The 25258-nt window shown below is 39.6% G+C and overlaps 1 pseudogene; it reads right to left on the reverse strand.

Moving 5' to 3' along the window:
- Positions 1-22592: 22592 nt before the first annotated feature.
- LOC121478226 overlaps positions 22593-25258 on the reverse strand; it is a 34096-nt pseudogene continuing 31430 nt past the window's right edge.

A 25258-nucleotide genomic window follows, 5' to 3' on the forward strand; every position in this document is an offset into this window, starting at 1 on the left:
AATGTAACTTTTTTAGAATTTAATTGGCTAGGTCTGATTTTTAAAATATGTCCATGTTAGGGCCTCCATTGACACTCGCGGCTAGTACTTCCTTCACGGTGGAGTGAAACTGGCCCCATGGAAGCAGGTGGGCTGCAGCTGGCTCCTGCTGAGGTTTAGGGGGTGGGGCATTTTAGACTCTTTTCTGGAGAAACTAATCTCACACCAGGCTACACGCACACCAGACAAGAAGTTACCAAACCCTGACACTCTGTCAGACACACTCTCAGAGATCTGAAACCGTGCTGGTTAAGGTTTTTTTGTTTTTTTGTTTTTGTTTTCTTCTTCTTCTTCTTCTTCTTCTTCTTCTTCTTCTTCTTCTTCTTCTTCTTCTTCTTCTTCTTCTTCTTCTTCTTCTTCTTCTTCTTTCTTCTTCTTCTGCTTTTAAGCTGCCTGAGGTGATGATGACTCATTGCAAGGTTAACGCATTTCACCTTTCACCAAAGCTGCAGCCAAAATATTTTTCCACCTTTATGACTCACCCTTTTCCCAGGCCATTAAATTAGTAGGAGTTTAGAGAAAATATACCAGGAAGGCTGAGGCTGTCCCCCTCATTCACCTGATGAGCATGGGTGTATCCCAGCTGTAACCTGGAGTCTCCTGTGTTGGCCAGGTTCAGGTTGAACTTGGACTTCAGGACTCCATGGGGTTCGGATGGAAAAGGCACTACGGTTTTTAGAACGCTGCTTTTCCAGTTTCGGAGTCATAGACTTTCTCTGGTTGCTATGAAAACAAGGGTCTCCTTGATGAGAAAGTGGATGTCATGAGTCAACCAGAGAAACGTGTTTATTTGTGGTGCATTTCTAGGTCCAAGTCTTCAGAGAGCTTCTGAGCGTGCACTCTGACCTAGCTTGACCGCACCTCCCTAAACGTGTCTTCTGCCGGTTTCCTACATTATTGTTTCAGCTAGACCATTCTTTCCATGGACTTGAAGCCTTGCCACCATCTCTTCACTGAGGATTTCCTTCCCACACCTGTGGCCAGAATGTCCTCCCTTCCTTTAATCCATCCATCTAAACCTTAACCTTCTTTCCTTCTTTCCTGGCTCAGGCTAAATCCTACCTTTTTGGTGACATCTGCTTTGACAGAAATTGCGTCCTCTCCTTTGCCACTATAAAAGTCTTTCACTGCTTTTAAGAACCTCTCTTTGCCAGTGATTCTGTGGCTTTACCTCGATGTACCTATGTGTAGGTTTCTTTTTATTTACTTAGCTTATGATTTATACCTTTCATATATTCTCAGCCTTCATTTCTTTGAAAATATTTTCACCTCTTTTTTCTTTGCTTCTTGATTGTCTCTCTTTTTGGAACTCTGACTAGATATAGATCAGACCTTCTTGTACTTCTGTCCAACATTCTTTGCCTCCATCATATTTTCCATGTCTTTCTTTTCTGTGCTTTGTGCTGTATCTTTGGATCTGTATTCCAATTTTGACAGTATCTAATCCAAACTTCCCACTGAGATTTTTTAAAACAAGTTTATTGAGCTATAATATAAACATATAATTTGTATACATGAATTCAACCATTTTAAGGACTTTACAGGTCAATGACTTTTAGCAAATTTACCTAGTTGTGCAACCATCATCATAATCTGCTCTCAGAACATTTCTGTCTCCCCATAAAATGGCTCATGACCATTTACAGTTAATCATTATTCCCACAGCCCTAGGAAATCCACCAATCTAAATGTATCTACAGATTTGCCTCTTGTAGATAAATGGAATCATATAGTATGTGGCCTCTGTGGTTGGTTTCTTTTACTTAGTATAATGTTTCTGGGCTTCATTTATGTTGTAACTTATATCAATAGTTTGTTCTTTTTCCCTACTGAATAGTATTCCACTGCATGGAAGATACCACAGTTTGTTTATCCATTCATCTCTTGTCCACTGACTTTTCAATGTCTAAGACTCTATGTTTCTTTCAATAAGTTCTATCTGATTTGATTTCAAGTTGATTTCATAATTGTATTCAATCTAGTTGTTTTCTTATATTTATGCCATCATTTCATGTTAGTTATTTTAAACATATTTTTAGTTGGTTTTGAAAAATTCTAGAGATGAAAATCTAAGCAGTCTGAATCTGGTGTTTTCTGATGGTGTGATTCATGTTTATTCTGCCTCTGTTTCTTATGTTTGGATTGAATTCATGTTTTGTGGGAATCTTGTGTGTTCTAAATTTTAAGTCTCCTGGCCAGCACCCAGGATGACCCTTTTTCAGGTTCATTTTCAGGTTTAGAGTTTCCTAGACTTGGTGGTAGTGTAAAAATTCTATAAAAGACTTTTTATAAAAATTTTATAAAAGACTTTTTTCTCCTGAACAAGAGTGGAAGAAGGACAACTTTTCTGGTTTGCTCTTTTTTTTTTAATCCCCCTTTTCCCTCAAAGTATGGTTCTTTGAGTCCCAGCTCAAATAGTATATGCCAGTGTCTCAGTTCTGAGTCTTTGATTCAGGCAGGTCCAAATCCTTGACTCTTGGTCTTTAAAACAACAACAACAACAACAACAACAACAACAAAAACCCAAGGTCTTACCTGAGGCTACCTGAGGGTAGCCAATGTACTAGTTTCCACTTATCACTTGTGTTTTCATCTTACTCTTAATTTTTGGTCCTTTATTTTATTTAGGAATATAATCACATATACCTTTTTAAAGTGTTTTTTCTATTTTATATAGAATTTATGAGTGTTTTATACCATGAAGTTTTTCAGTATTTAATGTACTTTGGAACACAGATGAACGTAAGCAGTCAGTGGTTATCTTGCTGTCCAGACATCAGTGTGTTCACATCTGAAAGTGTGTGTGTGTGTGTGTGTGTGTGTGTATAAACTGTCAGTTTCTATGTGTGTGTGTGTATATATATATATATATATATATATACATAAATATATATATATATAGTCAGTTTCTATGCTAGAAACACAAGCTCACTTATCATTAACCCAGAATTAGTGCCTGAATAGAGGAAATGTAGGTGTTTATAGAGCTAAACTGTATTTTAAGTTTAAGTAATAGCTTTTAAAGGTCACACTGAATACTTCTGGAAGGGTCTTTTTTTGTGTTTTTTTTTGAGCTTTTTGACTTGTGGTATGAGACAGTAAATTTCAAGGAAGTAATACTGTAATAATTTTTGGATTTTGTGGAATATTTTCTATCTTTATTTTAATAGTTTTTGTAATACAATGTTATGCATTAAAATTCACAAACATATATTTTTTTTTTATTCCAAGGGTTGTATGCCCAGAATAAATGTTCCTTCCCAAAGCTGTTAATGTGTGGCACACTGGGCCATCTTGTCTGCAGCAGGGAATAGAAGAGTTATCTTCTGATTATCCCTTTCATAGTGAGGTTCCTATTTGAAGAAGAACATAAAATTATCTGACTTTGACAGGACCCAAGGAATCTATTTAATGTCCTCTGAAGGCCTAATTTGAAAGCTTCAGATATATCTGTCTTTGAAGAGTTCTATCTTATTCCTATGAATTTCTTAAGAACATTGTCTCCAGCTACTCATGTATTAATTTCCCAGGGCTGCTGTAGTGAATTATCACAAACTTGGGGGCATAGAGCAATAGAAGTTTATTCTCTCACGGTTCTGGAGACTAGAAGTCTGACAGCAAGTTGTGGGAAGGGTTGGTTCTTCCTGGAAGCTCTGAGGGAGAATCAGTTCCATTTGTCTCTTCTAGTTTCTGCTTTTGACAGCAACCCGTCGCATTCTTTGACTAGTAGACACATTGCTCCCATCTCTGCCTTCTTCTTCATATGGTGTTCTCTTCTGTAGTATCTGTGTTTCCACATGACCTTCTGATAAATTATTAGATTAGAGCTCACCCTGATGCAGCATAACCTCATTTTTAACGAATTACAACTGCAAAGATCCTATTTCCAAATAGTGTCACATCTTATGGTCCTGGGTAGATAGGATTTATAGAGAGATACTCTTCAATTCAGTCCAGTCCAGTGCTGTGGGCTGGCCAGAATGAGTACAAGCTCCAGAGGTCTCCATTCCAGAGACCTTGTCAACACTATATGTATCCTCTCTCAGTTGATAAGTAAGGTATCAGTAGCAGTTTCAAAGACCCAGAGATCCCTAATGTAGAGCCCAGATGTAAAAGCCCTCGGAGAGAAACATCATTTTTATTGTGAAAAGCATTGGCAATCCACAGTAGCTGGGCTTTGCTGGATCCATCCATCTGGATGTCTTGTAAAGATGCATTTCAAAAGGTGAGAAATAATACAACTTACCTATAAAAGAAATAGGGCTGGGGCTATTGGGAGCCACTGGTAAGGAGGGAGACTTAGTTTTCAAAGCTGGCAGGCACCTTCTCTAATTCTTGAGAGTTCCTAACATTCTGGGCAATTATGAAAATAAATGGAGCAAAACTGCCTCCAGCCATGACCTTCCACCTTTTCCCAGTTCCCGCCGGATCACACAGCAAAGATCCCAGGGTCTCTACAGATATTCAGCTCCCTTTAAAACACACTCTCATAAAAACTAAGCAGTGTCATCAGAGAAGAAAAGCAAACATATTCAGATTTTTTTTAGAGCCCAGGAGGACTTGAACAGTACTAATTTTTAGTTGGTCTGATGAAAGCAATAATGTGGTTTTTCACCAAGAAGCATTAAATGCCAGATCTAAAGTCTCCCATCTCCCATTTCTCCCCAGAAAGCAAAAAAGCTTTTTTTACCCCCTTTTGCATTGTTCTAACTGCACACCTTTTATGCTATAAACCTACACTAGCTCCAACCACACAAACCTGTGGTTTCCAATGAAGCCTCTTCATGGATCGCCATAACTCAGGCATAGAGAAATTGTGGTACAAAAGAGAATGCTTCTTGGAATTCATAACACTTCCTTACTTTGCTGACTTTATTTTAGAAAGTAATACCTAACTTCCCAGGGGGATTTTAAAGGAGTCGTTGGCTACGTACAAAAATGAAAAAATATGAATTAATTTTAATTCCGTAATAGATCTCTATGGTTGCTGTCTATCTTAAAGGAAGGATTACAATAAGGAAAAGGTTTCATTATATTCACAAAAATCATAGTTAATACTATTCTGACATGAAATCTTTGTTTACCTCTTGTAGGCGGTGTAATAGATTTGTCAAACTAGTTCTATTAGAGGTCCTGATTTAAATCTCCTATAAATCAACTTTAGTTGGCTCAATATCCTCACCCACAGTGATTTTAATTCTGTAGAAATAATGACTTGGCTTTCCACTCAAGCTTTACCTTTATTTGTGGCTTTAAAAAGTGTTGTCAAGGCCAACACTTTTCCCCCTGGGCTTTCCTGACTAGCTGGCATAATATCAGTATACCCAGGTGCCCCAAGCTCTGAAACTTTTTAAAGTCAAACGTTGAGGTAAGGGATGGGGATACCAACACGTTACTTGAACTCATGATGGGCAGGGATAAGGCCAATTGTTAATCCCTTCCTATTCTGAGTAACCACTTCTAATTCTTAATCACTTCCTAAGATTGAGGTTTAAGCAATTTTTGGTGGCAATATGTTTTCCTACTTTTTGTAAAAATAAAAAAAATTTTATGTGCTTATGGTTGTTAAAATAATATATTCAAATGGATGTCTGGGTGGGTCAGTGGTTGAACATCTGCCTTCAGCTCAGGTCATGATCCTGGGGTCCTGGGATCGAGTCCCACATCGGGCTCCCTACAGGGAGTCTGCTTCTCTCTCTGCCTGTGTCTCTGCCTCTCTCTGTGTATCTCTCATGAATAAATAAATAAAATCTTTAAAAAAATATATGAACTGTTAAAAAGTATTCCAACAATTACAGCAAAATAGCTAAAACATCTACCCTTCCAAAAAAGCTTTAAAAAGTTAAAACATCTTAATTTGGGTCACTTTGAAATAACAAGCATTAGTATTTTAGGGTACATCTTCTTGGATTTTTTTTCTAAGACAGTACATATATTGAATAATATGTAATAGATTATAGTCATAAAAGTTGTATTATAGCATATATTAAATAAATATCAACTTCTTTTTTTCACTCTGCATTAGCTCATGTATATCTTTCAGTATCTAAATACAGATCCTCATCATATGTCGAAATGGCCCAATAGAATTCTCTAGATTTTATGGATGAACTTTAACTAGTTTCCTCTTGGTAGATCTGTTATTTTTCTCTGCTACAAAAATTAAACATATTTTGAGCTTTTATTTCCTTATCCACATGCAGTTTGTATTTTGTGCAGCTTGAATCAATTATTTGTCGCCTTACATGTTTGTTTGTTTGTTTTTTCTCCTATAAATAAATTTAAGCACCCTCAACTAATCACTCATGGGCAACTACATCTACAAGAGTTGGCCTGATCCTGTAGGGATCAACAGGAGGGGATGTGAATCTGGGTGTCACTGCCACCATTCTTTTTCACAGCTTATTGAATTATCCTCCCTGTTCCTCATTGTGATATGCACATTCGTCAGTGGGTATACATGTATGTATGTGTGCACACATATAAGTATGCAAGTCCATAACAAACCATTTTAGGAAACTGAAGTTCTCCTTCCACATAACGCTGACCAAATACATTCCCAAACATGCTGATTTCAACATTTTGTGGATACTCCCACAGTTGGCTATTATCTTTGGAAAGTATGTTTCAAATATCAAGTCCAAATATGAAAAATATTTTGAGTGTTCTAACAAAGCAAAAAATGGCAACACCAGCATTATAAATAAAGCATACTGTAGTCAAGTTTTTCAGAAAATAACCTCACTTGGAAAAATCATCTTTGAAATTCTTCATTTTAGAGACACATATACATCTAATGCAATTGCTGGGAGATAGTATAGCGGTTGTCACTACCAGCATAATACAGTGTGACTTTTTTGCTGAGTACTGTGTTCATATGCATTTTGACTTTTGTTATTTATAATAATTCTGTGAGGGGAGCTGTGCAATATTATTATCTCCATTTCATAGATTCATAGATGAGAACCCTGATCTTAGAAAGGTTGATGACTTGTCTAAGGACACCTTCAGCATGGGATGGGAAGGTGTCTGAGTCAGACTCTGGAGTTTTTGTTTTTGTTTTTTTTTAAATCTCATATGCTTTGCTAGCGTAGGTGCCACTGGTTCACTTATAACTCCATAAAGTCTGTCTGTTGTGGTAGTTTTCCCTTACTGCTGAGTTTGGGTCCATGAGCATCATTTGGAATGAGATCATTTTCCTATAAGACTTTTGTTAATAAAACTGTTCCACAACTGATTCACTAGGTATCGGTCAAGCATGAGTTTGCCTCCTTGGTCGTTGGCATTTTTAAATGTTTCTAGGGCTTGGTTATGGGGAAAAGAGTTGCCTCTGACATACTTTATTTTCCAATAATTTTGTCACTGGGCTGGTGTGACTGTTAGATGTACACATCCCCTCTACGTCCATTGCTAGCTGCCCTCTCTGGGTGCCTCTATAAGACCATGCACCATAGTTCTTTATCAATCTATGTATCTTATTACAAAAATATATCAGACCATGCTTTGCTGATAATCCTTAAGCCAATCTATGTTCAGTTGCAACCACTGTTAACATTTAGATGGAGTTCTCCCATTTTTTTTCCCACATCCTCTCCATTTTTTTTTTTACTGCCATACTTGCTTTTGGTTTGTTTTTAAAAATTTGTGTCAGATTGTAATGAAAAAAGTTTGTATCCTGCTTTTTAAATGTAGTTATATCATAACCATTTCCCCATGTCATTAAATAAATCAAAGCACATTCTTATGGTAGACAATTTTACAGCTACGTTTATAAAAATATTTAACCATTCTTCTATTTTAGGCCCTCTGATTGTTTAAGCAAGATTGTGACAATGACGAAGGACAGTAAGCCTGGATCATTTCCTGAAAGTTGCTGGCAACTTATGTTTCATTGATGGTGCATGAGAATGTCTTTGTCATGGACTCTTCTAAAAGTCTCATCACCTTTAAATATTTTATTAAAATTCCTTGCCAATTTTTAAAACCAAAATAATACCTTATTTTATTGTAGTCACTGGATGTGGACATGTTTGCTCTTCTGAGGTCTACTAGAAGCCATTCCAATTCCTTTGCTTTGTGGTATTTGCCATCCTTCCCTTTGGCCCATTTCCTACCTTAGGAAGAAGGGAAGGTGGTCGGCCCAGGCACTGTTGGTGAGGTGTTGACTTGCACAGCTCCCACTTACCGTTCATTCACAGGTTAAGGGGAATGTTCTCTCACCTGCATCTCCTGGCCCAACCGATATGCCACCCAGTTAGGTTCTGCAAAACTGAGTTCTCTCCCCTCTCTGACAAATGGGAATGCTCAAGTACACAACAGAGCTCCCTTCTTCAGAATGTCCTGTGACTTAGTCTGTTTTATTGGTGTTTTACTTCATAGGACCATAGCTCCTGGGAGGCACTGTGTCATAGCCACCATCATGCCAAGCTGTCTTGGGGTTAGGAATTGCACTTGTTTTGATGAGAATGGCAGATATAGGATGAAGAAAGAAGCATCTAAAAAGAAAAAGATACCTCTTGGGCATCTGGGTAGCTCTGTCAGTTAAGCATCTGCCTTCGGCTCAGGTCATGATCCCAAGGTCCTGGGATCAAGACATGCATAGGGTGCCCTGCTCAGCAGGGAGTCTGTTTCTGCCTCTCCCTCACCACTCATGCTCAAGCTTTCTCTCTCTCAAATACATAAATAAAATCTTTTTAAAAAAATGATACTCCTGCAACAGAAGGAGGGTTCTCAAGTTGCTTGAAGTTCTCATCCTTCAACAAAAGGGCTGACAATAAGGAACACACGGAGTCTCAGGCTCTCTTTTCAAGTGTCAGAGGTAGTCTGTTTCAGGTGGCCACGCATGAGTCACCCACTAGTCCATAGTTATGGAAGTAATAGAAATCTTCTCTAGGTTGGTGGCCTGTATCTGTTTCAATGTGAGACAGTTTCTTCTTTCATTGGATGCATCTTTACAGATATTTTGGATTGGAGTATCAGAAGATTCCATCAGTGAATTATAACCACGCTCTTTAATTTTTATTTAAAATTAGAAGCTTCCATTGGTTTATTTTATTTTAAGGGAAGTATCTGTCACCTGGGACTATTATTTGTACAGACAGCATACCTTTATGTTTCTCTTGCCTTTAAAACTAAGAGAACTTTTTGCCACCCAGAGAGCATGTCATCCATTTCTTGTTCCATGTTCTGTAACAGCATTTTGCACAGCAGATGGTTTTTCATGCTGACTTCCTCAGAAGAACCTGCCAAGTAAGGGAGAGAGTTGATATTTTTTCCTTCTTTGGAACACCCACCGTGTTCCATTAACCACCATGGAGGCCACCAAGCTCTCTGGACAGTGACCCTTATGCTCTGTAAGGCTTATTTGGCCCTTACACACATCAAAAGACAAAAAATAATGCAACATCAAGCACCTTTATTTTTTTTAAATGTTACAAGTTTGGTGATTAAAAATAATACCTCTAATTCTAATTTTTCTCTTTTTGATGTGTATAACTTTGCCATTTTTGGTTTTCGTGGATTGCCTTGGAATAGAGTTCCTCTTTCCTCATTCATGAAGTGTGGTTCTGTTTTATCTTTTCATTCCCTCTGGGGAGGATTTTTCCTTCAAGTTGCCTATACCTTCTAGTTTCCAGTGTCTTCTCCCCACCTCTGACAGCCTGTATGACTTTTAAAAATCATATTGCACCATCCTGCCTTTCTCTTCCCAGAAGCTTTCCTTGATCCAACCTGTTTAGAAAAACTCATAGTGTGATTTCTGCTTCCACTGCTCTTCTGGTATTGCTTTCTGAAAGGCCATCTGTACGTTTCTGAATCAGTGGAGTGTCCCTGCCTCTATTCTTTGAACCCTCTGTGGCATTTGGTACCTGTCATCCTCTCTGCTTCCTATGGAAACTGTCCTCTTTGGAGTCTCTGACCTGGATTCTGCTCCCAAGGGTGATCTGTGACACTGTCAGGGCCACAACTCTGTTAGCAACTTGTGCATGGCACTGAGCGGGGTGCATGACACTTTAAGGTTTTCCTGTTTGTTAAAGTTGGGTTATAAAATCTACTTCAGAAATACATTATTAAGATCATAATGAGAAGGCATCATGGATACAAGGATGCTACTTCTCATTCTTTCCTTGTAATGACGGCTCTTCCTTCTCTTGACCCTTAAATGTACCCCCTTTCTAGGATATACAATTTATATCCTAATTGTACAATACATCCTAGTCATACATCCTAATTGTAATGACTTGCTGGTATATCTTCCTAGTGACCTAGAAATTCAAGCTGCTCTCCGCAGATGGAGTCTAGAAAAATAGCTCCAACTTCCCCCTACCGTGGCCCTCATGACCCATCAGTCAGTCATCACGTTACATGGTGATATCTAGTGAATCCAGTCAACCTACCATGCCTCTGTAATAATTTCCTGGACCATCATGAGATTATCTCTGTGAACCCTGTCATGGTCCTCAGATTTGCTTGGTTCTACTTTGTCATACACAGGGCCACTGCCAGGTCAGTATTTCAATGGGCATTTTTGATTATGGCTTTTCCCTGCGTAACTGCCCCTAACTCTTTACACTGATCCTACATTCTAGCCAAATGGGTTTACTCACTGTCCCCTGCCTCCACCTTTGAATCGGATGGATGTACTGGTTTGCTCCATTCCAATGCTATTCTGCCTTTATTAACATCTGTTGCAATTCGGATCCTTGTTTATGCCTCAGTTGAAATACCACTGTTGACAGGAGACATTCGTGGACTCATCCAATTCTACATGAAATTTCCTTCCTCTGACCCTCTTATAGCACTTTACTTCTTTCTCTCTAATGACACATATGGCACAGGGATTTGTAACTATGCGCATATTGTATATTTGTCTTACTCTTTCTACTGAGCTCTTTCCCCCTTGAGCTCTGGGACCACAGATTACTCACCTGTGTATTAGTTATAATGCTTATATCTTTGGCTTGCATGAGGAGGATGATTGATCAGTATTTATCAAATCAGCCTCTCTGTTGTGATAGTAAATAATGATGCGTGTATAATGCAAACTCACTTTCCTATTTTTCACCACATTTGCTGCATCCTTTTGGAAATTTGGAGGAAATACATTTTTAATTATTGTTAAAAATTATAATAACTCTTTACATCTTCAAGTGTATAAAGAAGAAGAGCAAGATATTCTTGAACTTTAGGTTATAAAGAGAAGAAAGAAAGAGGCACACTGAACAATTCCATTTACGTTTCATCCTGGTTAGAAGCCAACGTAAATGCTTGTGCTACATGAACAAGCATATTTCCTGCCGTGAAGCCTTGGCTGTTTATCCTGGGACCCCTCTCCACCACTGGCTGCCCTCAAACAACTATTAACCCCTGCTTTGAGCCAGCAAACCAGATGTGAGTTTTTTTCAGCAAATTATTGGTTATTTCGCCACATGTCGTTTTTTTGCAGTTAAGTGTTTCCAGCTTCTCAGAGCATTCCACAAGAATAACATCATATTTTTCCTCCAACCTGTTAATTAACATAATTATTTATCAGCTCTAAACCACAGCTTGAGTTTGTTAAGTGGCTAGCAGAATGTATATTCACTGGCTGGAACACAGTTCTGCTAGAGAACAAGGTAACATTAAAAAGTAATTAAAATTAATTAATTAATTAAAAGTAAATTTAAAAATAAAATAAAAGAGAGTTTTGTCAGGGAGGAGGGACACTTCATTCCTCCCTTTGCTTCTGGGGATCCATCACTCTTTGCTCAGGCTATACCCCAGGTATTGGCTTGATGCCCCCAATACTTTTCTTGTCATTGAGGCAGCATGGTTTCCAGAATGAAGGGTTTCTTGTGCCATCTCTAGCTCCAGTGTTTGAAATCTGTTTTTGTAGTTCCAAAGGGTTAAAGGGTGAAGAGGGTTAAGCTCTATTTTTCCTGCCATTCCCCAAATCTGCAGGTTCTTAGGCTTAGCAGAGTTCCTCTTGATATCCCTGCTCACCATACTCCCCAGAGTTACTGTTTTTGCATTTACTGGGTGAGAATAATTGTGCCTTTCCTCTACATCAGCAGTTCCCAAAGTGCTTTCCAGGAGCTCCGAAAGTCCCTCTTTCGGGGGATCTGCTAGGTCAAATCTATTTTTTCAAGATGGTCAGATACTACTTGTCTTCTTCCCTCTCGTCATTCTCTTACCAGGATACAATGGAGTTTTCCAGCAGATCAAATACAGAAACAGAAATGAGAGTCCAGCTATCTTCCATGGAGCCAGATAGGAGTGTGATATACAAAAGGGCAAAAGCAGTGCCATCCTTCTCATTCATATTTTTTTGTTTTGAAAAATATACTTATTCACAAAAGTATGATTTTACATTAACACATAATGTTTTCCTGTTATTTTGTAAAGATTTATTTATTTATTTTAGAGAGAGAGAGCTGGGGGAGGGGCAGAGGGAGAGAATCTCAAGCAGACCCCCTCAAGCAAACTCCCCTCTGTTGAGTGCAGAGACTGATATGGGGCTCTATCTCAGGACCCTGAGATCATGACCTGAGCTGAAAGCAAGAGTCAGATGCTCAACCAATTGAGCTGTCCAGGTGCCCCTTGCTGTTATTTTTAAAGTAAATTAAGACAAGTCATCGTCAGTTTTAATTTCTAATATAGTTACCATTTATAGATACTATACCCACATAACCAAAAGCACTCTGGGAGCCTTAATAATTTTAAAAGTGTGAATAAGCACTGAAACCAAAAAGTCTGAGAATCAGGGCCTGTCACGTATCATTTACATGAAATGTCCTTGTCTTAGCAAGCTTCCATTATTACATGAGTCCAGTGGCATGTTCCTTAGAAGAGAAGTCAAATACACCAGGCATGTGTAAGTGTGTTAACACTTTGACAAGGGCTATAACAAATGGTTCCATCATCCATGGAGATGACCTCTGACCACCCTGAGCCAGCTTGCTCTAGAAAGTAACCTCATGCATGATCATGCTCTTATGGGCAGAAGCCAAAGGGCTGAGCATGAGGGAAGCTGGTGGCTATGGGGCCAGGAGAAGGGAAAGACAGTCTTGGACTTGGATTGGTGCCTGGGGATACAAACACTCATGGGGAGGAACACTGGCTATCTACAAAATTTTTCCCTTTGGTATTATTCCTTGAGAGCAGAAAATCCATTTTCGGAATTCAGCTCTTGCCTGCACTGCGGTTTTTGTGAAGACAATAATTAGTAGCTTTCAGTGGATTTCATGTGAAAGTCAAAGTGGCTCCAGGCTGGACCAGAGATGGATACATGTCCAAATGTTTAAGCAGAAATTTAAATAGCTGAACCACAAAATATTTGGATTTGATTCCAATTCCCGTAAAGTAGGTGCCATCTTGGAACTTCCTGTGACTGTATTCTGCTTTTCTCAGAGCTCATTGACAAAAAGTCTTTCCAGCAAGCAGTGCTTTATTAGCACATTAGTGCTCCCCCTCACCATTCCATTCTAAGAAAAACCTCACACACCCACAGCCAAAATTCATTTCCATTCTATTTGCAGAATCCAAATAATAGCTTATTCACACCAGATTTGACAAAAGTCATAGTCTCCTTAGGAGTAGAAACAATTATAGCTTTATTCAACTAATTAGTTTTTATTGAATAACCCAAGACATCACATGATAAGAATGAAGAGACACCCAGCCCAGTCTTTGAGCGCTGGGTTGTAAGTCCCTTAAACATTAATATTCAGATTTCAATGATTCATTGTTTCTTCCTGCTCATGCATTGCTACACATACCTCAAAATTACCTTCAATAATTTTAGGACCCCGTAAGGTGAGGATGCTTGGTTATGTCCAATCAGCTTAGAAATTAGCTCCTAAGTACATTCCTTAATTATCCAACCTAAATAGCACTTTTCCAGCTCTGATACTTTCAGAATGCTATATGTAGCACTGAATTCTACTCCTGAAACTAATATTACACTGTATGTTAATTAATTAGAATTTAAATAAGAGCTTGAAACATAAAAAATACAGAATGTTATTTGTCATTATTTGAGCTTGTCTTTCTTATTTATAGGTGTGTATTTGTTCTGACACCCTCTTTTTGTTAGAATGGAACTCCATGAAGCAGGAACGTTATATTCCTTAGTGCCAAAGCAGTGACTGGTACATAGTAGGCTCTCAGTATTTGTTGACTAGAAGAATGAAGTTGCAATATACATTCTGAAAACACTTTTTCTCCGGACACTGCCACTTACCTCTGATGGGTCCACTCTGAATCTCAGGGTTTTAAGTTCTACTAACATCTGTGGTTGTATCTTAGCGGGAGACAGGCTCAGAGAGAAGCATAAGGCAGGGGATTCTATCACCAAATTGCCCATAGTCAACTTGTGAACAGTATTAGTCAGAGTCCTTCAGGGAGCAAAAGTTAACCCTAAGTGGACAATTTGAGGAGAGGGTAATAAAGGGACTATCTATAAAGGTGCAGGAAAGGTTTAAAGAATCTAATGAAGGATGCTGTTGTCCACTTTGGCTAATGATTCCCGGAGCTGTTCTCTTTCTGGAATCCCGAGAATGTGATCATAAGGAGAGGGCTACCTGAGAGGGGTTGGGGCATTCGGGAGAGAAAATATGGCCCCCTTTGCAAAGTGCTGCTGGAACAGAGCCAGAATTATGAAGGGAAGCTTGAGAGGCTGCCAGTAGGGAGAGGACAAAGAGAGATTGGAGAGTAAAGCCCTCTTGGACTTGCTTGGTGGGAAAAGAAGCATTATGTACAGCAACTTCTGGATGTGTGTTTGTGATTGCCTGATGGTAATGTTGTCATGTTCTCAAAGTGACGACAACCACAATTACGGGCTTTATCCTGAAAAATTACCTGTAGATCCTCAGACCTGTGCTATTCTAAATTGGGAGTAACAGAGATCTGCCTCCATTCTCACCCAGGGAGGATGAGGAGGACAGAGCAGGCAGTGTGTTGGGGAACAGGACACCCTGTCTCCCCCATACAGAAATCATGTGTTAAAAGTGTCTGGCAACCAGTGAGTGACCACAACATGGTCAGTAATAATTGTATTAGACTCCCAATAGATAGTTGGGCTTTTGTAGGTTTTTGTGGCCTCTCTTGGACACTTGAAACAAGTGGAACTGGAATTTGTGAGTGATCTTTCAGTGATATAATCCAGAGTTGTCCTCAAAAGAAGCAGATCTAGCCCAATTCACACTCAGAAAGTCTGGCTCCAGAGCCTTTGCTCTTAAAGCATTTGTGGGTGCCATACTTGTGTCTCTTTGGTTTCTGCTGTTCTTGGGCACCAACAGCTACTTACTGCTCCCTAGGCTCTCTCCTGATGAATCTCTGACCGGAGGCTCCAGTAGACCAGAAGCACTGAGGAGTTAAAACTAAGGAACATCCCTCCACCAACAGTCAAGATTTAGTCACTGGAGTGACTCATTCCTCCAGTGGGAGAACTCCCATACCAGTTCTTCACCGTCTTGCATGGCTTCCTGGTGGGACTCAGCCCTGGGAGTCTTGCTCACCCACAGCATGACCTTACTCATTCCTGCACCCTGATTTGCTGTCTTCCCTTCTCTGGCCTGCTGCCAACTCCTCTCCTAGTTCTTTGTGGGATCTTCACCCTCACAAACTGTTTATACTAAGATTCCTGTCTCAGGGCCACTTCGGGAGCAAAACAAGCTTAACGTACTGCCCAATCTGATCTCCTTACCTTAAATCTCCCTCCTTGCTCTAGTGTTTTCAACCTTCTCGTAAACTCCTCCATTAGGAAACAATCTTATATTGATTATTCATACCTTCAAGTGAATTGAAGTTAAAGTGTCATGATTCTCAAAATTTCTTACATTTAATGCAGTCAACCAAACTGATTATGCTTTACCTTTATCCTTCATGAGCTCTAGGAAGAATTCAACAGAATTGACTTTCTTTTACTTAAATCATTCTTCTGCTTTGCATTCCAAAGTGTCACCAAGCTCTGTCCCTCCTTTCTCTTCAATGACCTGCTATGTGTTCATTCTTTGGAAAACAGCTACTTTTTGGAAAAAGAAAGGAAGGACACGTGTATGATTCTTGTCCCTTTGCTCTTCCTCTCCACCTGCTGGAAGTAGTCCGTTGGTTTTTATGGTGTTAGTGATTGCATTTAAGCTGATCTAAATCTGTATCACCATCACTGGCTTTTCATCAGAATCAGGGTCTCCCATTTTTTATGTTTCGAACATTTCTATATACATGCCCCTTTTTCTCAAGTACAGCCTGTGTATATAAAGGAGAATTCCTGATCTTCACTTTAAAATATCTCCTTTTGGGATGACTGGGTGGCTCAGCGGTCTGCCTTTGACTCAGGATGTGATCCTGGAGTCCTGAGATCGAGTCTTGAATCAAGTTCCCTGCATGGAGCCTGCTTCTCCTTCTGCCTATGTCTTTGCCTTTCACTCTCTCTCTGTGTCTCTCGTGAATAAATAAATAAAATCTTTACAATAAAACAAAATAAAATATCCCCTTTTATTAAGTTGCCTATTTATACGAAAGTTAACACCATTCTACAATCATCTATCTTTAAAAGTCAGCAGTCAGGTGTGACTCGTCCTTCTCTTTTGGCTCCTCAACCACTTATCACTTCCTAACTCTTCTCTAGCCACAGAATCTCTCTATCTAGTTTGCCCAATAGAAGACTGGGCTAATTTTCCTCAAATTCTGCATACATCATGTCCCTATTGTAGCACAAAACAAAACAAAAAAACCAATAGTTCTCAACTGACTTCAGGATAAAATTCAAATTTCTCAAAACTGTGTGTGTGCTTTCCTGTCTTTCTTCTTTTTAAATTTTATTGCTTGAAAAACCTGTTCTGGTCTAATTAAAAACTCTTTATTCAATTTATTTTTCTCTATTTTTCCAAAACAAATTCTCCTCTCCAGCCAGACTGGTTGATCCAGTGTTCCTAAACATCATGCTCACTCTTATCTCTTTCTGCTCACTATGTATAGTGGAGAACATATTTTGAGCCCTTACTGTGTGGTAAGTGTTACATAAAATACTCTCATTGTATATTAGCTCATTTGTTCTCTACTGTAGCTCTACAAGCTAAAAATTATTGTCTACACTTTATAGATAAGAAAGTGAGGAATGAAGAACTTAAGGTACATTGCACATCACGTAGCTGGTAAGTGGTAGAACAAGATGAGAACTCCCTTCTGCCTCAGAACTGTTAAGGAAATACCTCCCCTTCCCCCAAACCTGAAGATCTTTTCAATATCATGTCCTTTCAGTGTTATACTGGAGTTTTGTGTAACGGGCTTCAAGAAAGCACCTGATTCCTCAGGAAAATGTACTTTTGTTTGACTTCCAATTGACCATTGATCAGGACCCAGATTCCATAAAGTTATGTTAACTTAGTGAAGATTGTTAAGTTGCAAATGATATTTATGCAGTAGAGATGTAAAGATTTGTGTCCAGTAGAAAAGGGAGCCCCAAAAGTTATAGTTTTCTTGTCCTATAGAAGAAGAACCAATTTTATTTTTAACTTTGCAATTTCATTTCGACATTCTGACTCTAATTAACAACAAGTCTTTTGATTTCTTCTTTATTCTGTTGAGTCAGCGTTATTATACTACTGATTTCCTCATTAATGGGCTAAGTGAATCTTAGAAAGATGTATGTTCTATATTTTTACAAAAGTCATACTTTTAGCTTTTTGAAAATTATGCTTTGACAGCAAATAGCTTGCACTCTGAATTATTGTGCTAATATTATTAACTCAGTACCTACCAGTTCCAGAATGCCTGCCCCTTCTCTAGACAAACTTTCAAATTTAAATGAAGGCTCACCTCTCCTTTTGAAATCTTCCCTAAATATCCTAGCTCATGCTCATCTTTTTCTTCTCAGAACTTCTAGAATACTTACTGGTTTTAATGACACACTATTTAATTTTACCTTAGTGTCTTACTCATTTATCTAGATCTAGATGTAGCCATCCATCCATGTATTTTCTATCCCCTCCAGGTGAATAGAGAGAACCTTATGGAGTATTACTTCAAGAAGATTTTGAAATTATTCATGCATTCTCCCAACCTACTCTGTCCCCAAGGTGCCTAGAATAGCTTTGGGCACAAGGTATATGTTCAATAAATACATAATGAGTAAAATTGAATTGAACTTTGAAGATTAGCCTTTGCTATAACTCATACTTCTCCTAAATTATATTTAAGCCACTCCAGACAAGACAGAGAGGGACTGTATCCAAGAATGAGTAGCCTTTAAGAAAGAATACTAATGATGAGGAAATTTTGTTATCACACAAGGAGGGGGAAAACGTCTTATGTAAGCCCGAGGATCCTAACAGTTAACTTTAGAATTTTCCCTCATAGTTAAATCTCATTCCAAATGCCACTTCTCTCAAAAGCCAGCCCAGTGGCAATCTGTGCTTTCCCCTTTTAACCACAACTCTGTTTAATTTCAAAACAAGGGCAGATAAAATATGCTAATACACAGCAAGTCTCCTATTGCTATTCATTAGGAAGTCCCTTTCCAGTGTGAAAGTCCAGTCTTCCGTGAATTCACAAACAAATGATTGCCCTTGTTACTGGCATTCCACACCGGTGATAAAACATGGGAGAGAATCAGCCTTGGCCCAATTGTGTGGGTTTTTTCCTGGAAGGTGCTGTGTTCTTTGTCTTTAATATATATGGAAATGTATCTATGTACACTTGTAGGATGTTTTAAAATAAGTGTATTTCTACCTGCAGAAACATTAGTAGAAATCCTCTGAGATTTCCATTTGGTGGTGGTGGTGGTGGTGGTGGGAGCAGCGGTGGCGATGGTGGTGGTGATAGTGGTGTGTTTTATGAGTTCAAAGTCTTTGCGCTTGAGCTATAGGAGCCTGCTGTAAGCTGTGGACTATTTAGCATGCCATGTGGGCCACAGTCTCTGACATCTTTAACTAGAATAGCAAAGGGCTGGGAAAAGGAGCACGGTAGAGTACTAGCAGCCACGAGAGAGCAGGGTTGGAATGTTGGTTCTGACCACAAATTGGTACACAGAACTTGTGTTTTTCATTAGAGTTGCTGCAGTAATGCTGGTTTCTAACATTCCGAAGGCTATTCAGACTTATATTAAATTAAATTCTCCTTTAAAATCACTCTGTGTTGGAACAACATGAAGGATCAGACTGCAATCAAGAAACTTCAGGAAATAAGAAAAACTAAGTCTAGCTCTGGCCTTTGCTTATGCTATTGGTATGAATGTGCAACACGCATTATCTGTGATTCAGTAGTTAATTTGGAATGTATCTGAAAGATACAGTATTGCTTTGAGCTTTTAATTGACTACTTAGTTCAAGTTTAATATATACAATATATGCAATTTGTGGATTATAGAAGCAACTCTGAGTGACCATAATACATTTATATACCAAAGCACAAAGATGAGAGAGTATGTTTTATACTGTGTATAAATAAACACTTATGCAAACCACATATTTGTTTAAATATACTTAAACATTCATTTGTGCAACCTACAGCTAAAAGTTCTGACTGGCAAAACTCAAGCATTAAGAAATTTGCCTCTTATTCTATAATCAAACCCTCACCATAGTCAATTCTATCATCTAGCTAGCTAGCCAGCTCTTTTTCTCAAACATACATATACACATACCACACACATACACAGAATTTATACCTGCACAATGTTTTGAGATCCTCAATCAAGCACATGTATTAGTCAGGCTAGGCGGGGCGATGTTGCAGTAATGGACAAATTTCAGTGGGTTAACACAATCAGAGTTTATTTCTCCCTCATGTATGTAAAACACCCAAGGAGTACAGACAATCTTCCGGACCACTGTCCTCTGCGAGTTGGCTGAACAATCCAGGTCTCTTCTATCATATAACACTTCCACATCAACATGTGCATCCAGAACTGTAGTAGAAGAGAGGTAATAGCCTAGAGAGTCAACCATAGTATTATTGCCTGTTGTTCCCATGCATACTTGGCCAAAGTAAGTCATATTGCCTTATGTAACTTCAAAGAGGTAGAGAAAAGCTATCCTCCCATGTACCTGAAAGTACATATTGGTATGTGACAAAATCGTATCACATGATTAATATAACCTAATGAATGTGACTGATTTTGAAATCAATCAACTAATCAATCTGTCTCTCTGTCACACACACACACACCTGTGTGGGGGTGCGAGATTTCTGGGGCACAAGTGAAGGCCATCCTTTCTTTCTGCAAAATATACCAGCCCAGATTGACTACAGAGGCAAATGGGACATTTCTTTAACTGAAACTTTATTTATTTATTTTTTTAGGTATTTCACATTAGGCCAACATCCAGTCTTTAATGAGGAAGATTTTCAGTTCTCTTTCTGAAAGTAAGTTGTAAAACAATGATAGCAACAACAAAGCCACAAGTTTCTCTTTCTCAGTAAGAGTCAAGATGAGAAAAGAAAAGAGGAAGCCAAGCAGGACTCAGGGAGTGTTTTTTTTCCTTTTTTTTTAACAATTTTATTTACTTAATCATGAAAACCACAGAGAGAGAGAGACAGGCAGAGACACAGGCAGAGGGAGAAGCAGGCTCCCTGTGGGGAGCCCAGTGTGGAACCCAATCCCAGGACCCCGGGGTCATGACCTGAGCCAAAGGCAGACACTCAACCACTGAGCCACTCAGGTGCCCCAGGAAGTGTATTTTGTTTCAAGCCAAAAGCCTGAAGGCTTGTAGGCTTGGGGTCCTCCCAAGAAAAAAGTGTATTTTCAGCTGTGATGGGTCTAACAATGAGTAGCATGCAACAGGTTTTTCAGGTTCTAGAAAGGAGGAGTAAGGGAGTCCACTTACAAAAGGCCTTCTCAGCAGTGTTTCTCCCATGAAGGCTGAGAGAGATTGGGGCATCAGGGAGAAAAGAGACATTCTCTGTCCAGGAGGGCTTCACAGCATCCAGGCACACTGCACGCAAGGACAAGTGCTGTTGTATATACCCAAAGCCCTGCATGATCTAGCCCCTAGCTAGCCTGCTCCAGCTTGGTTTCAGGCCACCTGCACCACTTCATCACCTGCCTATTGTCTCTGTTCCCACCATGCCCAATCTTATTCTAATTCTTGAGTGAGTAATGTGCCCTCCTGAACAGGGCCTTTGCATAAGCAGTGCCAAGATTGCCTTTCCTCATCTCTCCCCACGTAAGTAAAACCTATTCATTCTTCTGACCTCAACTCAAATACCACTTCTCAGAGAAACCTTCCTTGATGGTCAGAACCATCATTATTCATGTATCACATGCCCTGCCTTTTAACAACTTCTACGGTTTGTGATTATATATGGATTGGTGTAGTGGTCTGAATAATGTTGCTCTTCTACGGGTCTTCTAAGCTTCCCAGGGACTGTATCTTTTTTTCCCTAACTTTGTATCTTTATTCTCTTTCTCTCTTTTTTAAAAAAGATTTTATTTTTTTATTCATGAGAGACACACAGAGAGAGAGAGAGAGGCAGAGACACAGGTAGAGGGAGAAGCAGGCTCCATGCAGGAAGCCGGATGTGGGACTCGATCCCGGGACTCCAGGATCACACCCTGAGCTGAAGGCAGGCGCGAAACCACTGAGCCACCCAGGGATCCTTGTATCTTTATTCTCTATCCCAGTGGCCCAAATGTGTTAGGACTTCAATAAATATTTGCTGAATAAATGCAATATCATACAAATAAATGACCACAATTTCTCATATTTTTATAGCTCTATTTAGGTATCAAGTACTTTGCCTATATTTTCTGATCTTATATTCAGAATAGACAAGTTGAGCAGTGATACATGCTTTTAGGGCCAAGGTGGATGGTGCTCCAAAGCTATAATTTTCTATCCAGTGCTCTGACCCTGTAAAAGTTACCACACTCCCTTGAGTCTCATCCCTCTGTATGTAAAATAAGTGCCAGATTCAATGCATATAAAGTGGTCCTCCAAATAAAGAAGAAAAAGATCAATCCCCAAGAAACAAATGGACAACTGTATAAATAGAAAATTGGTAACAGAGGAACTATGATTAAAATATATATAAAAGATATTATTCCTTAGTGAAATGCTGGGAAGCAGGTCACAAATGTACTCACGTTGTTCAGATACCCAGAGGAAATGTTTCTTTATTCTAAAATGTAATCTGGTCTCCCTCTAACTCTTACTCACTGTGCACCAGGAAAAAAAATCCGCATCCTGATTTCAGAAAATCCACATTCTAAGAAATGTATCCCAATTTAGTAACTGTAGTCTGCAATGATGTGATCATTTAAACAGTCTGCCAATAGTTTTGTTCAACGGCCCTAGGTAAAGAGGCCTGTGTCCCAGAATTCTACCTATTTTCCTTGTTTCTCTGTAACCTGACATTGGATATAAAAAGAACCTTAGTGGGTACCTGTGGTGTGAGATTAATGGGGAGGAAGCCCCAAACCTGTATATCATGTCTGTGTAATGCCTTCTACTCCAGTGTTCCTGTCCACCTGCTTTGCTGGGGACCCTGATGAAGACCATGAACTTGTCCACTATCTTTACTGACTTGGTCATAGCCAGCTGAACTCAGGGACTGGCTATACCTCATCTCGGTGCTCACTGGCCCTCTTTCTGTCTCCTGACCACACCTTTACCCAGCCTCCTGCCTACTTCCATAGCTTCTTCTGGGGGGCCAGTACACCATGCCACAGTTGATCCCATGTCAGAACTGTTGGCTGCCAACTCAGCATCTGTACTATGAAGGAACCATGAGAGGCTTAGAATGTCAACTCAAAAGAGAGCATCCTCCAGCCTCTTATGTGAAAGCTTAGATTCAATGAGGGTAATTTTGCTGGGTTGACCAAAAATGGTGTGGTTGGAGCAAAGTATTTTGAGTTTAAGAAGCAGAAAATGCTTAAACCTGCAGAAAGAGGTGGCATTTAGCCAGCCAGTCTACATGAAAGAATGGGCTTCTTAGAGTTGTCTGAGGAGACATCATCTAGCATCCACTTCTCTGCAGCATGCAGGTGGGAACTGAACTGGGATGCTTTGGGGTTGAGTGAAGGATGTATCCTGGCTGGTGGTATTGACAGCAGTAGCCAAGGACTCTGGGGACGTCCCAGAGACTGTCTTCAAGAGAGATACAGACAGGCAATGAGCCTGTCAGAATAGATCATTGTGAAACGAAAATACAGAACCCTCCTAGAAGGCTCTGGAAGGCGTGAGACTTCTAAAATTAGTCCTGATGGTGTGAGGCCATAAGAGAAAACGCCCAGAATCTACTGGAATGGAATTTCCCACCAGCACAGTGAGATGGGGTTTAGAGCAGATTACATTTGTTTAGGGCTAGAAATAAATGTGCTATTTCTCTCACTCTAGTGGGTGAACTAAAATTGTTACACACAAGAATGTAAATATGTAAAGAGAGGTCAGGAAAAGAGAAGAACTGAATGGTTTTCCAGAGTAACCTTTGCGGAGCAGTAGGGGTAAGCTGGAAGAGGGGAATGGCAATAGGGACCTTTCTGGGTTTTATTTATTTATTTTATTTATTTATTTTTTCTTTTCTGGGTTTTAATCTGTATTTATTTTTATTGTAGATCATTGGCCTCAAGACTCCTTTCTTGTCACTTGTGTAATAAACATATACACTAACAAGAAAATGCTTGAGTCTGATGATCCCTGTGAGTTTCTGACCACTCTGCCATCCTCCCAGCTATGTGATGGTGCCCCCTGAGGCAGCTGGCTCAGCTCTGTAGGTGCTCCGTAGGTGCTCCCCACCAGGGGCCATAACCCTCCGCCACAGGACCTTGCTACTTTTCCTGCTTCACCTGTGGTGCTCCCAACTTACCCCTTAAGGTCGCCTGAGGGAGCTATCAAATCACAGGAGACATCTAGACCCCCCTCCCAGAGACTCAATGTCCATTGGTCTCAGGAGGGCCTCAGGCCTCAGAGCTTTAAAAAGCTGCCAGGTGAGTCTAATAGCAGCCACACTCAGAACCCTGAGAGACACTCTCTGGAGGTCAGCCTGAACACAGCAATTGCTTCCTACCTCCGTTTGTCCTCCCTCTGCCTCCTCCCTAGTCCTTGCTATCTCCTTCTGTCAAAATCCTATCTCTCCTGGAAGACTCTGCCCAAATCCTCCCTTCTCCAGGAAGACTTTGTTCACTTCCATCCTAAGCGCCCCCCAATGGACTTTATTCATCCTTCTTGTGTGATCTTTATTTTGGCACATTTTGCACTGTAGCTAGTTGGCTGTTTGCTTATGTCCAAGACTGGAAGCTCCTTGAGGCTGGTGGCCGGGGTTTATTCCTCTCTGCCGAGCCTCTTGGGGAATACTTTGGGTCTTACACACAAACAGTGGGGAATCGAATTGCACCGAACCTTCACACTTATTTTAGTCCAACTATATCCACACAGACTAAAGTACATACGTTTTTGAGGGAAATGGAAGGATAAATGAATCATTCATTTTCAGAAAAACACAGCTAAATGCTTCTTCCTTAAGAATGTATTCCGTAGAGTTACAATCTCTGTACTTACTGGGTGTCCTGCCCATTGTTGGGACAGTGTCTACTTGATTGGAGGGTCTTGGATTTAGAAATTCTGACTTCGTGGAAATAAACTCATAAATTTAATCTTGTTAATGTCCTCTGGGAGGAAAAATATATCCAAAATTTTAGTTTAGTCCTACAATTACAGAGAAAAACCAAGTCCCTAAGAATCGGGAATGCATTAAGTGGGAAAGGAGAGAAAAAATACATTCATCCTTTCCAAAATATGCACTCATCTCAAACTCTGACTCTTGGAAATGAAAGTGATAATGGAAACATTGCCATGAAGTGGTGTCATCCCATAGTCCTTGTCGGGATGCAAATCTAAATCATGCAAGCCTCTGGATTTAGCTACCAGTTTATTGGAAACACAGGGATAGATAAATACATTAAAGGACAGGACAGGGATACAGGCAGCTAAATCCAGACTGGGAAAATGTATAGGGTAAATGATCTGGTTGTGTCAACAGATAAACTGCAAAGAGTGATAAAAAATTGCAAAGGGGAATAAAAGAAATAGAGAAGTAAGGTAAAAGAGAACTTAGGGCCATTTTCTTTTTTTTTTTTTTTTTAAGATTTTACTTATATATTCATGGGAGACAATACACACACACACACACACACACACACACAGAGAGAGAGAGAGAGAGAGAAGCAGAGACACAGGTGGAGGGAGAAGCAGGCTCCCTGCAGGAAGCTCAATTCGGGACTTGATCCCAGGACTCTGGGATC

The sequence above is a fragment of the Vulpes lagopus genome, chromosome 2, assembly GCF_018345385.1.
Source record: "Vulpes lagopus strain Blue_001 chromosome 2, ASM1834538v1, whole genome shotgun sequence".
NCBI classification, from domain to species: domain Eukaryota; kingdom Metazoa; phylum Chordata; class Mammalia; order Carnivora; family Canidae; genus Vulpes; species Vulpes lagopus.